At 38.5% G+C, this 18,738-nt stretch overlaps 1 pseudogene; it reads left to right on the plus strand.

Annotated features, from left to right (window-relative positions):
• LOC108718549 overlaps positions 1 to 18,738 on the plus strand; it is a 48,123-nt pseudogene that overhangs the window by 12,579 nt on the left and 16,806 nt on the right.

Here is an 18,738-nt window from a genome sequence, read left to right on the forward strand (position 1 = left end):
AGCCAAGGGTTGAATTTCACAAGAGATGGAGACTATGCATTGCATTCCATTTTATTAGAGAGAAGATGTAAGAATATGTCTATAACACACTTTCCCAGTTTCTGACTTTGCTTGATATGTCAGTTGTTTTCTGTTATAGTTCAGACAATCTTTTTTTTCCCCACAGATAAAAGGTATAACAGCATTATTATGGATCTGCCCTGGGAGAATGTCTGTCAGAAGAAGCAAAAGGTAATTTCACATGAGTTGTGTTCTTCCTTTCCTTGTTACTGTGTTGTTTGCACTGCACAACAAACCTCAATATCATTCGAAACAAACAAACCAACAAAATACCTAACCCAACAACGCTGAAAAACAAAGGACCTATTTAATTTTTAAGTAGCTTGGTGCCACTGACAATTGTTTTGGACTTTGTTTTCAAGTGCAAATATGCATCTGTTGTATGTAGATAATATATAAGACATAAGAATTGAAATTTCAAGAAGGGGAAATGTGCAAACAATGCAAATTTCAATTTGTGGTCAGTATATTGCACTGTTTTATGGTACCTGGGACCAAGTTTGTTTGTAAATCATTTCTGGTTTTAGTTTCAAATTAGAGGCAATTGTCTACATAAAGAGATACATTGCATGGTGTGCATAATAATTGATCATTTTGTTAACTATTTAATTAATTAACAGTGTGCTTTGGCTTTATAAAATGAAGAACAAGAAGTGGAGGCAGCCAAGCAGATTTAAAAAGGACTGGGTCCCTGATTGCACTACCCAAAAGTGCTTGGCACAGAAATGTTGTTGTCCATAAATGTGGTCTTTAAATTGAATTACTAAGGATAATCATGAATAATAGGTAACACTTAGGGGCAGATTTATCGAGGGTCAAAGTGAATTTGAGGGGAATTTCCGAAGTAAAAAAATTCCAAGTAAATTTTTGGATACTTCGACCATCGAATAGGATACTACGACTTCGAATTTACTTCGATTCGAAGTAAAAATCGTTGGAATATTCGACCATTCGATAACCGAAGTACTGTCTCTTTAAAAAAACTTTGACTTCAATACTTTGCCAAATTAAACCTGCCAAAGTGCTATGTTAGCCTATGGGGACCTTCTAGAGCATTTTTCTAATTCTTAAGAGGTCGAAGGAAAATCCTTTGATCGATTGCTGAAACCGTTCGAATCGTTCGAACGATTTAATCATACGATCGAATGATTTTACTTCGATCAAATTCGGTAAAAAATCCTTCGACTTCGATATTCGAAGTCGAAGTATTTTAATTCGATGGTCGAATTTCGAAGTATTTTTTACTTCGAAATTCGACCCTTGATAAATCTGCCCCTTAATAAAACATTCATATTTTAGATTTAGGCAACTCACCATTGATGCTACAGAACCTGTGTTGTGCCAAGATCCCATAGAAAAATATACAGTATGCAGATATGTATTATAACATGCTCTATCAAAGTAGCAAACTTGTACAAGTGGAACTTCTGTTTCTTGACAATTATGCTATTTTATCTGCAGTGGCACTAGCTGAGGCATTTTGGATTTTTTAAGAACAGACCCTTATTAAAGAATATCGTAAAATTAACCTAGATGGAAATAACTGACCCCACCTTTCCTCCACTGGCCTCAGTCTAGGGATCACTGTAGCAGCAGGTTAGTACTAGGCAAGACTGAATCCATACTGAAGGTACATACTGTACTAAGGATTGTAGAATATATTTAAGAAAATATCTGTCTAGTTTCTATAATTTACGGCACTGGTTCAGTTTTGCTTCTATGTTTGTTCATTTCCTTTTGGGAGTTTACTGTTTCCTAAGTAATGAGAAGCTTTTTTATTTTGTTATCAACTATTCCTATACATTTTGGACTGAAAATACCAGTTTAAATTATAGTTATATCACAGAACACTTTTAAAAAAATGTGCTAAGGGAAAGGTATTGCCATTAGGTGTCAGTATTACCTTTTTGTATTTTCTGCATGTAACTTCTGAAGTTTCCTTAAGACTGCAGTTTACATAAACTTTTAGTATTTTTTCTAAACTCAAATTCCATTTTAATGCGATGCTAGGTACAATTCTTTATCGCCAAATGAAATTCAGCAGCTTCCTGTACCAGCTCTTGCTGCACCCGATTGCCTTGTGATCACTTGGGTCACCAATAAACAGAAGCATCTGCGATTTGTCAAAGAGGATGTTTACCCTCATTGGTCTGTCAAAACTCTTGGAGAATGGCACTGGGTCAAGGTAGTAACACAATTCTTTTTTTTTTCATATTTGAAAACATGAGTGTTTTGAGAATGTCAGTTAAATTATTACCAATAATTGTCACAAATAGCACTTTCAGGACTTCAGCATTGCACAACAGAAATTCATGCTATTTATTTAGGTGGCATTGTAATGATGCATGTTTATGTATGAATCCACTACCCTGAAACCCTGTATCCAAGATGGTTTGCTATACAGAAGTCTATTTCAGTCTAATATAATTATTGTAGATTTATGAGTTTTCTGTCAGCCTAGCTTACCATTTAAAGACATTTAATTGAATTAGCTAAAATATATTCTTTGTCAGATAACTAGATCTGGGGAATTTGTATTTCCACTTGATTTTACCTGTAAAAAACCTTATGAAGTGTTGATAATAGGTCGATTCCAAGGGAAAGAGAATCCTACAGCAAGGTGAACTAATATTTTACATGTGTTTTATATGTTTGATGTTTGGATTGTATGTGTGTTTATATATTTATTTATAATACTTGAGGTGGGGCTGCGAACTATAAAACTCCTCTATTGTATATACTGAGGAAAAGAACTGATTTAACACATTTGACTTTTCTGTATCTGTTAAAACCATACCGGTACCATTATTTAAAGGAGCCACACTCTCAACCCACATCTTTTTACTATTAATATACTTAAAAAACCTTTTGGGGTTATTCTTAGTCTTTGCTGCTATGTGCTCCTCATTTCCAATCTTTGCCTGGATTGCTGTTTTACCACATTTATTATAGTTTTATATTCATTACATGCAGCTTCTGTCCCAGCAGACTTGTAGTTTTTAAATGTCTTTCTCTTCATTCCTATTAATTTCTTTATTTCTATATTAAGCCACATAGGGTGTTTCTTTGTGCTTCTGCATTTACTTCTTCAGGGAATAAATTAAAGGGATACTGTCATGGAAAAACATGTTTTTTACAAAATGTATCAGTTAATAGTGTTACTACAGCAGAATCCTGCATTGAAATCCGTTTTTCAAAACAAGAAATGGATTTTTTTATATCTAATTTTAAAATTTGCTATGGGGCTAGACATTTTGACATTTCCCAGCTGCCCTCAGGTCATGTGACTTGTGCTCTGATAAACTTCAGTCACACTTTACTGCTGCACTGCAAGTTGGAGTGATGTCATTACCCCTCCCTCCTACAAGCTGCTGTAATGTAAATAGAGCCTTGTCTGCTGAGCCTGTCAATTGAACAATAGGCAGGTATCAAGATAAGCTCCCACTGACACCACTTCAGAAGGACTGAAATAAGATAGTCCTGTGATCACTGCCCCCACTTACGTTTCAAAAATAAATATATACATATATACATACACACACAATTCATTTTGGGCACTGGAAAAAATATTTTATATAGATAGTTTATTATATTTGTTTACACAAAAATGACTGGCAGAAACACAGGAGTACACTCCCAGGACTGATGACAGGGACATACTTGAAAACCAGGAAAACTTAGGAGGAAGTCTAGGAAGGGTTAAAATAGCTCAGGAGAAAGGAGGCAGTAAGTAGTTAATGAAAAAAGAAGTATTGCAGGCAGGAAAGGAGCGCAGTGTGTGTGAGGTGGATAGCAGAGGGAACTCACAGCTCCTTTACCTCATCTAGTAACCAGTAAAACTAACTAGGAAGGCAGCAAGGAGAGAAAGCTCCCCCCTCCAAAGGAAAGCAGAGAACAAACTTACAGAAGGGCAGGAGCTTTGATAGTATCTGTGGGAGGAGGGGCTGCTAGTGCAGCTGTAGAGCAGGCAAAACGTAGGAAAGTGAAAGTAATTGCTTCCCTGCAAACCATGTGACCTCTCTCCTCCAAACATCACACGCATGGGCAGAGAGGGGAGGGGGAGTGTACAGCTAGATTCTCATGTCGTAGTGCGACCTGGCTTTTCATTACAGAGTGGCTGCCTCCAAGCACACAGGTAATGCTGTGCCTGCTGTTAGAGCAGCACAGGATGAATGTGTAATGAGCAGAAATGGAAGCCCCCATGACAAAATACAAACTAAAATAACTTATGCATGGATTTGTGGATTAACATTTTATTTGCCAGACAGTGTTTATGGATGTGTGTTTTTTATAAAAATGCAAAACAAAAAAAAAGTTTAAAATGACGACAGATTCCCTTTAAGAACAGTAACAATTTAATATCATTTTAAGTGACAACCATTGCTGTTCTGAGTTCTTATCAGAAAACCTAATGCACCAATCTATGCTCTGAAGGGCGGAACCTTGAGGTGCCAAAATTAGCTTTTCTGAAATTCAGGGTGTTTGTTGCACTGGTATATATTTGTTTTTGTACCAGACATTAAGGGAGTTAATAAGATTGTGAGTTTTTTAATACCTCGAATAAACTCAAATGTTTTCTAATTTATGAAAAAAACTTGAATATAAAAAACTGGAATCATTGTAATAGGGGTGAAAAACTTGAAAACTCAAATTGATTGAGTTTTCTGTGAAAAAAGACTCAAATCATCTGATAATGGGGGTTTTAATTAGTCAAATGAACATCAAAAAACCTGAACATCATGAAGGCTACAAACATCTTCAAATGGTTCAAGGGACCTCTGCCAATGACTTCTACATGACCTCGACAGGTTTTTGCTGGAGTATTTTTGGATTTGAGCTATTTCCCATTTTGGGGCATGAAAAATTTAGAAAAATTCTATTTTTTTAACCAGAAAATTTGAGTTTTTACTGAAAACTACCCTTGAAAACTACATTTTTTGGGGAAAAAACAACTCGACTTTTGATAAATAACCCCCTACATGAGATTACATTATGGTCAGTGTTGCCAAGAGGTTCAATTACTTGCACATTTGGAAATAAGATCCCAATAAAACAATACTCCACTTGCAACACTGATTGGGTTGTTTATGCTCTAAAATGCCCCTGTGGTATGGTTTACGTGGGACAAACGTCACGTAACATAAAAATACGGATAGGGGAGCATAAAAGGTCCATCAGTTCATATAATCCAACAGAAAAGAAAACCCAAACACCTGTTGGGAAACATTTTTCAGAAGCTAAACATAATGCAGCAAGCCTTAGGTGGATGGTCCTTGAACAAATTGAACGCCCCCTAAGAGGAGGCGATAGAAAGAAAACACTGTTACAATGTTAGGCCAGAAGGATGGAAAGACTAAATTGCATTGAACCTTTCGGGATTAATGAAGCTTGGAGTCTTAAATGTTTTTTGTGAATTTGCTAAAAATGCTGCCGAGACAAATGGCTTTGCTTTAAATTTGCAAACTTCTAACTAAAAATTTGTATATGTATTTTTTGCAGTTGTCTCGAACAAGAGGGCACTGATACAATTGGACATTATAACTAAATTGCCATGGTGAGGATAACTCATTTTGAAACATAATTGTAACTGTATCGTTTAACTACTGAAATTGCTATTGGTGTTAAAAGTGAATAGATGGAAACATAGTATTCATATGTTAAAATATACTGTTGTATTGTTGTCTACTGGCCACAAGATGGAGCTGTAGATACACGTGGGGCTTATGGGTAATGGAGGGCTTAAAAGCTGTTTTTTCTCACACTGTTTATAACATGCACCAGAGGAAGGACCAGATGGGTCCGAAACATGTAGTGCGATAATAAAACTACACACTTGCAAAGACTCTCCAGACTTTCTTGTTATTTCATGTTACTTGCACATTTGCTATACTTTCTGGGTCATTAGAGATCACTAGATCCAGAATAGCATTTTTTTCTGGTTGGCTTCTCAATAGCCTGTGCCATAAAATTGTCATACAACAAGTTTATAAACTTGTTCATAACTGTCCTGGCAATAACATTGCTCCAGTCAATATTATTGATATATAACATTATTATTACTTTCCCCAAACTAGCAGCATTTTCTGTTTGCATCAGGAGCTTAGCCTGCTCCTCCTTCTCTTTACTTACATTAGGGGGTCTATAGCATACTCCTATAATTAATTTTCTGGACTCTTTACCATCAGTGAAGAGCTCCACCCATAAGGCTTCTGTCCCCTTGTTTTCTAACCTCACCTCCTCCTTTATATTAGATTTAAATCCTGCCTAACAAACAGACATACCCCTCCTCCTTTTCCATTGCCTCTGTCCCTCCGAAATAAAGTAGTAAAGTAACCACTGATATTAACTGCCCAGTCATGCGACTCATTCAGCCATATTTCGGCAAAACCAATCATATCTGACCTGGAGACCTCCAGCTAGACTGCTCTGGAGTCTGTGCCTAATGCATGTGTTTCCTTTGTTTGTGTGTACTGTCCCAGAAAACCTCACTCATAATCAAGGCACGTTGGGTTTTTAATAGTAATGAGAGGATAAATTTGGGAGATAAGAATTTGCAACAAATTTCCACGTTTTGCTGCAAGCAAATTATTTAGCGAAACTGTGGCAACAATTTCGGACAACCATTGACTTTAATGCATTTGGACCAAATAGTCAGGCATATAAAAATTGTTGCTTGCGTCAAAATTGACACATTTAAAATTATTTTGACGGCCCATTGACTTCAATGTGTTTCTCAAATTTTTTACCGTTTTGCGAATTTCGCTGTAAATTCAGCACAGATCCATCTAATCTTTAACCAAAACAGTAGTTAATATGGAATTAATATAATTACTTTTAAACAAATTTTATGTATGCTGAGTTTTTAATATTCTTTTTATACAAAGAGGAACAGAAACGCCATCATTTGTGAGCAGCTGTATTTCTTGTCTCTGTAGGAGCTTTCTCCACAGACTACAAACTGTGCTATAGATTTTTGACCAATAAATAGTAAAGTTCGGTTATGTTATTTGGAATGCCTTCATTTCAGCAGTAAGTATGAATGTATAGCTTAAAAAATTGGATCAGATAAAATTGTTAGTGATTTGCTGTTTAATTGGTCATCTAAAGAAATCTCATAATATAGTATGGTTAAAGGAAAACTAAAACTTATTATACATTCCATTATTATAAAATTGCTAACATAAACAATACTGTATATGTTCTCCTTTAAAAGCAGTGTAATCATTTCTAATGTGTCAATGAGGATATTGAGTTGGTACTTGTTTTAGCAGGAGAAGTTATATATTTTTACACATTTAAAATATTTGCATATATAAAATAAAGATTATTATATATTCCTTTATGAATAAATACATGTTGATACAACGCAGTTGGGCTTGCTGCTGATTTAAAGTGATAAGTGAGTTGTAGCTGATGTGATGTTCAGATCATAGAACAGACGTATTAATACTGTGTGCGCAATAAATCAGCAAGCAATGTTCCTGCCCGAGGCTTACATATAATGAAACTATTAAAATAATGCAAGTGATCTATAAATCTGCACCACGTAATGACATTTTAGACAGGTGTTTGACAAGAAAAGAAGTGTCCATGGCGAGTAGCGGGTGTTGCAAATTGTGAAAAGTTTATAAGTGCTTAAATACAACTTGCTTGTATGTAAAAGGATATTTGCACCATTCACACATATATAAATAAGTGCGATTGAAAAAAAAAAAAAAGTGCTTAATTGAAATACATATATTAAACATATATTTATCCAAATGGACACATTACATAGATCCTGGGGTTCTTGGTTAAGATGCTCCATGCCAATAATGGTGAAAGTGTTGCAGTTGAATGTAGTCTTTGATCTAATCAAGTCCAATCTAGACCTGGAAACTGGGTTGTGTTATGTACCAGGCTTAAAAATACAAAAGATATATTGGTTCATTTTTTCAGTAAAGGCATGGCACAGAGTCTCTTGTAAAAATTCACACAATGGACAGCAGTGATGAAGATGATATTAGCATATACACACTAAAAAGATGAAATGCCTTGCTTTTTTTATTCTTCATTATCTAATAGCAAATCTATTTGCCTCCTAGCATTTTTAAACAATAATTTCTAGTGTGGCAAAAATAACAAATGGTTATTTGATCATAAAACATCTTTCTGTGTGAAATTATACATCATTGTAGTTTAATCAGTCTTCTTGCCAAATAGAGTTGTTAATAGAATTGGAAGTTATTATACCAACCCTGAAATTTACAGTTCAACCTCACTGGTATACTCTTGAATGTCATATGTGTATGAAGACCAATGGGAAATATTTACATTTTGTTAGTGGATTCAAAAGGTGAAGACATATTCAAACATGATAGGCATTAAGTGGTTTTCTGCCTTGAATCTTCACATCCATCTCATTCTTTTGAATGTCCAAAAGCTTGGTAACATTTAAACTCGGTGGACCCCGGCTCTTGTGGGCCCCGCTTGGCCAGACCTGCTCCCTGCAGAAATTATATTCCGGTCTCAGCTGACCCAGTATGCACACACAAACATTTAAATTAAAAACAAAAACTCTTCTTCATAAAGTGTACATGGCCAATGGCCAATGGGGCTACAAGCTAGTAAGTTATGGAGTCAGTCAAGTGGGCACAATCAAGAAAATGAATAAAAAGTGGGGTGAATACTGTACTTACTGTAACTATTGTTTTAAAAAAGAGACATTGCATTATAGATTTTCTCTATAAATGCTTAGCAATGCTTAGTAATGCTTTATTTTTAATGCTTTAAAATAAAATAAAAAAATATATATTTTGGCAAATTCCAGATAGAATTTTTTGTAATAGCTAACACATTAGGACCTGTGGCTTCCATTCTCAGTTGTCCCCTTCAGGCTTCTAAAATGAGCAGAACGTTTATCGTTTATGTGGTTAGGAGTAGTCTTAGTAGTCTACCTAGGCTACCTGGATGGTGTCCCAGTTGGTCCATGTTCTGTTTCTTAGTGCCGTTAGGTATTCCATTCTCCTGATAAAGTGGACTCTATGCAGGAAATCTGTTTCTGATGGAGGGTGGGTACTTTTCCATTTTCCCGCTATGGCACATCTGGCTGTGGTAAATAAGGCATTTGACAGTTTTTAAGCTCTGGGATTCTCTTTCCATATATGAATGTCAAGGGGTCTGGTTGCAGTTCAAATAACAGGGCCCTATGTAACCAATGTTACATAGTAACATTACATAATAGCATTTACATTACATTACATAATAGCATTAACATAATAGCTTATGTAAAAGGGAGGGAGTGTGATACCAGCCCATCAGGATCTTGAAATGTCCTCTTTTAGGGTCACACTTGTGGTGTTTTAGTTGCATTTTTCCCAGATGTTATACCATGTTACCAGTTCTATAGGATGTTCAACGCTTCTTCCCTCTTTTCATGTATGAGTAGGGAGCAGTGTTGAGATCCATATCATTTAGTGAGTACCATTGAGAGATTAGTTTTCTTTGACTTAATCCCCCTTTACATATTCGGACTATCAAATTGCTCTCTGGTGTTAACCCCTTTGGACAGAGTGTCTCAGTTCTAAGTATTGCATATTGGTAAGGCCCTCTAGATTAGATTCCTCTCGCAAATCCCAGAGTTGTTTATGGTTTCCCAGTCAAAGGGTGAAATAATCTACCCAAGTGGAAAATATTTCCATTGGAAGTTAAAGTAATAAAGTCCTTGGAATTGCCTGGTGGGAATTCTGGGTTTTTAGACAATGTGGTCAGCTGTGTGGTGCATTTGTTAAGGTTTAGCTTCTCAACAGTTTTTTTCCTTTGGTCTGTAGAGTACAGCATCTCCTTTTCACCTTAAGTGTGGGAGACCTTCCAGACCATAGCCATGAGGCTAGATGTGGGGAGTGAACAAAATCAAGTTCTTATGTCACCCATTTTGTGGGCAGCCAGATAATAGTTTAGTATGTTTCGTACTGCCAGACCCCCCAAGGGTTTCGAGCAATACATGGTATTTCTTGGTACTCTATGTCATGTGTGTGCCCAGATAAAATTAAGGATTGATGCTTGCATATTAACTATATTCACATCAGTGTGAGGGATCTCCGATTGGCACCGGACATCACCTGTCCTATAATCCGGGTTCCTGGCTATTGAACTACGTCCTACATCATGAATACGGATATCTTTGACACTTTGATTTCCAATTTATAAAATATAAAACTTTATTTGTTCCATTAAAATTTGTCAGCTTTGGTACAGTGCATGGTGATCACCACTGACGCGTTTCATGCCCTACGGTGGAAATCGTGTCAAAGATATCCGTATTCATGATGTGCATATTAACTATGTCTGCCTTGGGAACTGGAATTGGTAGTGTGTCAAAGAGGTATAAAAGCCTAGGGAGGAGATTCATTTTCACCGATGTTATCCTGCCCATCCATGAGATAGAATATCCATGCCAAGTTTTAAATTCTTGCTTCAACTTAGTCAAGGGAGCTGGGTAGTTTTGTTTGTAAAGGGAATAGTAATATCCTGTTAAATGCATACCCATGTTGCCGCCCAGCGATAGGCGAAGTTTAACTGAAGTAGCTTGAGCTGTGGGTATGGGATTAAAATAGGTAGGGCCTCCGATTTATCATTATTTGTCTTGTACCCCGAGACCATATTCTGTAAATTGTGGAGATTAGGGAGACTGCTTCATCGGTGAGTCACCGTCAGTAAGATGTCATCTGCATAAAGACCCAGTTTGTATACCTTATCTCTGAGTTCAGGTTCCTGCATTCATCAGTATTGACTTTTGCTAGGATTGTTTTTAGCTTGTGCAGAGGTCTAAGATTAGGTCAGGTACCTTGCCCTGTTAAGAACTAAGTTTAAAGAAAAGAACCAATATATAACTTCCAACTTATATTAGGTCACTTATGACGCCGTCATGTCCGATTGCGTGGGAGAATGGCCCAGAGTGAATACTATGCAGGCCTGACCCATGGTAGGGTGTAGGAGAGGGGAGAACAGGAAACAGTTTCTATTGTTTCATGCATCTTTCTCTCAGTAGCCAATGTTCGTGATTTTTTTTTTAAACAAACAAAAAAAACCCCAAAAATACAATGCTGAAACAAGTAGAAGCCCCCATAGGACAGGGATCAAGTATACTGCATAGGAGTTCGGAACCTCCTCATAGAGATCTACCCCGAACTGGTTAGAGAACCTTGTTTTTCGTCTGCATCCTGATGATACTGTGCTGTGCAGGTTGGTGATAACTGACCTTGTTGTGAAGGAGACTGCAGGCCTGAGGTGGTTTCCTCGCTGTCCAACCCCAGCTGTTGCAGGAACTGAGGTGCTCTGGCGGAGTCCTGAATGGAGAGCTGGGTGCCATCCTGATTTACTATCAAATGAAAGGGGAAGCCCCACCAATATAGGATCTGGTAATCCTTTAATTTCTGCGTGATGGGCCTCATGGCTCTCCTTTTGGAGAGTATGAGCAGTGACAAGTCTTTGAAAACTTGGATGAAAACCCTTGGTGTGTGTAATGAGGCTGGTTATAGTATTATAGATTCCCTGCTCTCAAAGTAATGAAGTCACACCACAACATCTTTAGGGAGGTTGAAGTTTGCTGGGGGGTTCCTTTGTGGGCCCAGTCCATCCTCCAGGTTTCGGGTGGAAGGTCCAGGTTTATTGCTGAAAAGAGAACCCTCAAATATGGTCTAAGGTCCTGGTTTGAAATAGAATTAGGGATCCCCCGGATCCTGAGATTTTGTCTCTTCTCCATGTTCTTCAAGTCTTCCTGGAGCAGCTTTACCTGGGATAGCTCTTCCCTCAGTGAAGCATTTTCATCATCAGATATGCCAATTTTTGTATAAGCTCATCTGTAGTATTTTCTAGCTTTTTTGTATGCTCCCCCAGTGTTGAGGTTTCAAACCTGAGTTATGTGACTGCTGATTTTCATGCGGCTGTAATGCTGTGTGTATGCTTATCATGTAGTGCTTCTCGCTAAGCAGAAAGTATGTGATTGTGGTGGTGGAGGTGTGATTCACCTGTGAGTCGGGTTGGGTGTCCACAATTTCCAACTGCTCTGTCTGCCTCAGCATTGCTAGTTCTGTTGAGAAGCTGGGGGAGCTGGATGCATTGGATGGGTGATCAGGGCCATCTTGGATCTCCTCCATGCGGTGTAAACTCTTGCTGTTAAGGAATGGCAACAAAGTGCAGTTTTGGTTCTTGGTGCGCTTTTTGCCCATGTCCTTGGGAAACCTGGTTGCCTCTATTGCAGCTGATATAATTGTGAGCTCTGTTGTTTGCAATTAGAGGGCTTTAATCAAAGATATGCACGGAGCTCTCCTTATGTGCGGCCATTTCCTGCCTCGCCGTGCTATGTCTCTTCATTGGTATTTTTAAATCTACTTTCACTCATGTAGCAACCATGGCTGCCTTGTAGTGATGTGTGGGTTGACCTGAAACCCGCGGTGACCCACAGGTTGACTGCTTATTGGGTAGGTACGGGTTGAAATTTGGATGACCATTGTGGGTTAAGGTTGTTCAGAGAATTACCCTACTCCACTACTCCTGAAGATCTCCTGTCTTAGAACCAGAGGTGTGCACAAACATAGCACAAAGATCGAGAAGACTTAGGTACAGGTTGGAGTGGGTCCACAATGGCAACATTTTGTGGGTTAGGGCCAGATGCAGGTTGAATTTTTCCTGACCCGCACATAACTACTGCTCTGGTAAGCTGTTCATCCACTCTACTAAAACAGTGACTTCTAATGGTCAAGTTGTTAAAAATGGTCAAAAGCTTGTAAATGACCATCTTTAATACATTTCTGTTGTATTTGAGCTTACCGGCATCTTCAAGCTAAATCTCTTTGGCAAGTCCTAGCCATTTGCTACACATCACTTGATGCTTTTTAAGACCCTACTTTAGTAAGCATATTATTCTTGCATTTTTCTTGCATGTACAATATATATATCTTTAAAAAGTATATTTCTTTGCAGCTCCATGTCCAAATGATGAAGCTGCTTCCATCCAGCCGCTATCAAGAAATGGCAATACAAATCCTCCACAACTCCTATTTAACCCCCGAAAGGCGCTATAAAATGGGTCGTCTCCCCTCAGACTGTTGTATTCGATGTCAAGCCCCCAAAGCGGATCTCTTACACATGTTTTGGTCTTGCCCTAAAATTTCTGACTTTTGGCGAGATGTCTCCTCTTACTGGACGCAGATGACTAATAAATCGATTCACCCTACTTTAGAATGGGCACTGTTTAGCTCGGGGAAACTTTACACTACCTTCACTAGAGAAGAGAAACACTTGGTGACCCGATTGGCAGCGGCGTCTCGAAAGGCAATCTTACATCAATGGCTCTCTACGGACAGCCCATCCCTTTTATTGACCAAACAAAAGCTACATTACATCTTCCACATGGACTGGCTCGAGGCCATGGCCAAGAAAGAAAGACAGGTAGACAAATTCTTCTCTATTTGGGGCGCATATATTAATAGCCTTCCATCTCCACTAAAATATTTGACTACGTATACCTTTCAACACACGACTTGGTACGATTTAGAAACGCTTAGGGATAATCCACTATTACGTGACACTTTTCAGTACATTCAGACTACTCTCTGTGGTAATGCGACCGTTCCAACCTCGCCCCCCAGGACTCAGCGAACCAACAGGCTTTTAGCCTCTTATCTACGGTGATTGACCTTGACCTAAGGAAATACTTGGATTTTGTTTTTATTTTCTTATCTTTTATTTACTTTTCTCTATCAGTGCATATATTCCCCGCATGTTTGTTTGTTTTTTCTTTTCTTTTGGTTTGTCACTGATTCCTTGTTGACTTTTATGATAAGCATACATGTATCTATCTGTTAATCTGCTCATTACCATGGGCCTCTGGTAGGCCCAAATGTTTTCATGTTTATACATGTTTGACTTGTAATAAAAACAATTTGAAAAAAAAAAAAAAAGTATATTTCTTTTAACCACAAACAGTCTGAGTGGCTTCATTTGCAGCTGGTTTCTCCCCAAATGGGTTGCTCACAACTTGCACTGGAGACATGCCGCCTTCTGCCAAGCACTCACTCATTTAGAAAGTGGCTGTAGAGAAAATTGTTATTACCATTGCTATACAGTAGTTTTGCATAGAAAAAAAAGTACTACATAAGTAATATAAACTTTATTTGCTAAAATGCCTCTATGAGTTTAAGGATATTTATTGTATGGCTATGTACAGGTTTTTGTTAAAGTAACCCTAGATTAAGTGACGTTTTTATTTGTGGACAAGAAAAAGCAAAAAAGCAAGTCTGAGATGGAATACTTTTGTGCATAGATGACGTACATTGCTTGAAAATAAGAAACCTGCAGGTTTTGTAAGCTCTTTGTCCCTCAAGAATTATAATATTGATGCAAGGTAACGTCAGCTGCATTCAGTTGTTTTAACACAAACTGTCCTTGATAGTGCTGTGGTTAAACTAAAATGCATACACCTGTTCAATTCACAAAATACCTAGCTTCACTTTTGACTGTGTGTTATTCAAGATATAGCTTAATGCAGGATAGCTGTAGAATGGTGGTTGCATATGTGTGTGTTGGGTGGGGGCAGTTTTGAAATATTGATAGTTAATATCAAGTTTACAATAACACAAAATAGAGCGCTTCTATTTTAATCTGACAAAAAAGAAATTGTTCCAACCAAAGCTTTTGTGCAGATCATACATTTCTTTTGGGAATAACACTAGAAATGCTGTCAGTATTTTTATCAGCCCTTTGAAGAAATGTAACACTGATATAACACTTAAATCTGACAGTTCAATGACTTTCCACTTGCATGGTTTTAAACATGTTTGTTGCCTCTGCTTTTCACAACGAACGTCACATAGACTTCTGAAAAAATAATGCAGTATCATTTGCAACTGTCCAAAGTAATCTTTCCTAACAAGCTTTCTCCGTATCTAACCTTGCTCACAATAATATAAATCCATCTAGGTATATGACAAGGTGTGTGTGTTTTTTTACTAGTGCATTTTAAGGGAAAACCTACGTTGACATTATGCAAAATATAAACTTAATGTACCTACATTTACCTCTTCTGTCTTCTTTCACTAACCTCCTCCCTTAGGCTTATCTTTGTGCTCAGACTCCCCCTCTCACTCCAATGGTAATGCTCTGGATCTCATATTTACCAGACTCTGTTCAACCACCAATTTTACTAACTCACCATTTCCCCTCTCTGATCACAATATGCTCGCATTTCAACTCTCACTAACTCCCTCCTCACCCCCTGCTATTCCCCAAACACGTACTTACCGTGACTTGCAAGCTGTAGACGTGTCGCATCTCTCTTCTTCCTTTGACTCTCTTCACTCTAATATCTCAGCCATCTCATGTCCTAATGTGGCTACCACTGTCTACTATAGTACTCTCTCCATTGCCCTAAATGAGCTTGCTCCTATAAAAACTAAACAATTCAACCTTGGCATACTGCTCATACAAAAGCGCTCCAAAGACACTCACATACACTTGAGCGTCGCTGGAACAAATCCGTTCAGAATCAGACTTTTGGAGCTACAAATCTGCCCTGCGCTCCTTTAACACCAGCCTCTTCCAAGCCAAACAAACATACTTTACTTCACTCATTAACTCCCTTTCTAAAAAACCAGCACAACTTTTCTCCACCTTTAACACTCTCCTTTCCCCTTCTCCACCCCCTACATGCACATCTGTCTCTGCTCAAGATATTGCTGAGCACTTCAAAAACAAAATTGACACTATCAGAAGGGACATTACACTACTCAACCCCCCTAGACTTCCACCACCCTCCCTCCACATTCCCCAGTCTCTCCTGTGCTCCTTCACCCCTGTCACTGATGAGGAAGTCTCAAAGCTTCTGGCCTCTTCTCACTTTACCACCTGCCCGCTTGATCCAATTCCCTCAAAACTTCTCCGCAATACCAATCCTTGTCTAATCAAAGCCTTAACTCACCTATTTAATCTTTCGCTCTCAACTGGACTGTTTCCTTCTCAACTAAAACATGCTCTTGTCACCCCCATTCTGAAAAAACCCTCTCTTGATCCCTCCAATCTTGACAACCTCCGACCTATCTCTCTGCTACCTTTCATCTCTAAACTACTTGAGAGCCTAGTCTACAACCGACTAACCTCATTCCTCTCTGACAATAACCTGCTGGACCCCCTACAATCTGGTTTTAAGCCACAACACTCCACGGAAACTGCCCTGACTCGACTAACTAATGAACTTTTTACCGCTAAAGCCAACAATCATTTCTCACTACTAATATTGCTTGATCTCTCAGCCGCATTTGACACTGTAGATCACCCTCTCCTCCTCCAGTCCCTCCAGTCGCTTGGCCTTCGTGACACAGCCCTGTCCTGGTTCTCTTCCTACATCACCAATCGTTCCTTCAGTGTCTCCTACAATGGAGTATCATCTTCTCCCCTACCTCTTTCTGTTGGAGTTCCTCAAGGCTCTGTCCTGGGACCATTACTATTCTCCCTCTATACTTCCTCCCTTGGCAAATTAATAAATTCGTATAGTTTCCACTACCACCTCTATGCTGACGATACTCAGATCTATCTCTCATCTCCTGTTCTCAACCCAGAACTCCTAACTCGCGTCTCCTCCTGCCTGTCCCCTATCTCTACCTGGATGTCGCAACGCTACCTTAAATTAAACCTCTCTAAAACTGAAATGGTTCTCTTTCCTCCAACTAACACCAGTAGCATCCCCGCAGTATCCATCATAGTTAACAATTCCACTATCACCCCCTCTCCCCAGGCCCGGTGCCTTGGGGTTATCCTAGATTCTGCCCTGTCATTCACTCCTCATATCCAGTCACTTATTAAATCATGTCACTTCCACCTAAGGAACATATCCAAAATACGATCATTTATCACCAAAGACGCTGCCAAAATTCTTATTCACTCTCTCATCATATTGCGTCTAGACTACTGTAACTCTCTTTTAATTGGCCTCCCCCTCCAGAGACTGTCACCTCTCCAGTCCATAATGAACACTGCTGCCAGGCTCATACACCTCAGCAACCGCTCCTCCTCTGCCACGCCATTCTGTCAATCCCTGCACTGGCTTCCATTACCTTTCAGAATCAAATTCAAATTAATGACACTGACTTTCAAAGCACTTCATAACTCTGCCCCACCCTACATCTCTGAACTCATCTCTATATACTCACCCACTCGCTTACTACGCTCCTCTACTGACCTACTACTCAACTCTTCTCTCATTACCTCCTCACATGCTCGTATTCAAGACTTTGCAAGGGCTGCACCTCTCCTCTGGAACGCTCTCCCACGGTCTGTCCGACTTTCTCCCAACCTTTCTGCTTTCAAGAAATCTCTGAAAACGCACTTCTTTCGAGAAGCCTACCCTCACTCTGCTTAACTACCAAACGCAACACCACATACAGTACCACATTTCTCACCCACTTAATTCGATCTTGCCCACTCCCACACCTTGTGTATTACTCCCTTCCCTTTAGACTGTATGCCTATGCATAGGGTCTTCCTCACCTTTTTGTACCTGTATTGATTGTGATGTTTGTTACTCCATATATTCTATGTATGTAATTCATGTGATGTAGTTGTATAATCACATTTACTTTACAGTGCTGCGCAATATGTGGGCGCTATATAAATACATGTTAATAATAATAATAATAATAATAATAATACATCATTTTGATAAACTTTGCACCTAAACCTGGCCCTTTTACTCCTTTAGTGTTAATATTGATGACATGTACATTGACTTGTTTATTGAGTATTCTACATAAGCATAATGCTTGACTCCTCCCTAATTACTAACTACTTCAACATGAACGTCAAAACCTGTTGATTATTCCTATGCAATATTGTGAAGATCTGTCCTTTTCCCTCTCAAGAAACTACTAAAATGTTCATCCATGCCCACATCTTTTCCTGCCTTGGATTCTAAAATAGTCTTTTAAGCGTCCTTCCTGATTATCAAATCTGTCTTCAAAGGCTGTTGTTAGAATAGTTGGTGTCCCTTGAATCAATGTTGTGTATAGTGCAGTTGCCTGTGACTGATACAATACATTTCACTCAGTGATATGAGTGAGGGCAATGGGTTGTACAGGTATAGGATCTTTTATCCATAATGCTCAGGACCTGAGGTTTTCCAGATAAAGGGTCTTTCCATAATTTGGATCACCATGCTGTAAGTCTGCTAAAAATAATTTAGACATTTAGGGGCACATTTACTAAGCTCGAGTGAAGGATTCGAAGTAAAAAAACTTTGAGTTCGAAGTTTTTTTTTGGGTACTTCGACCATTGAATAGGCTATTTCGACCTTCGACTTTGAATCAAACGATTCGAACTAAAAATCGTTCGCCTATTCGACCATTCGATAGCCAAAGTACTGTCTCTTTATAAAATCCTTTGACTACATACTTCGGCACTTTAAACCTACCGAGCACCAATGTTAGCCTATGGGGACCTTCCCGATAAGTTTTCTAAGCTTTTTTTGATCGAAGGAAAATCCTTAGATCGATGGATTAAAATCCTTCGAATCGTTCAATCAAAGTATTTGCGGTAAATCCTTCGATATTCGAAGGATTTTACTTCGATGGTTAATTAACCCTCGATATTCGACCCTTAGTAAATGTGCCCTTAAATGTGCCCAATATTATTGTTTGCCTCCAATAA

Source organism: Xenopus laevis, chromosome 6L, assembly GCF_017654675.1.
Source record: "Xenopus laevis strain J_2021 chromosome 6L, Xenopus_laevis_v10.1, whole genome shotgun sequence".
In the NCBI taxonomy this organism is placed as follows: Eukaryota; Metazoa; Chordata; class Amphibia; order Anura; family Pipidae; genus Xenopus; species Xenopus laevis.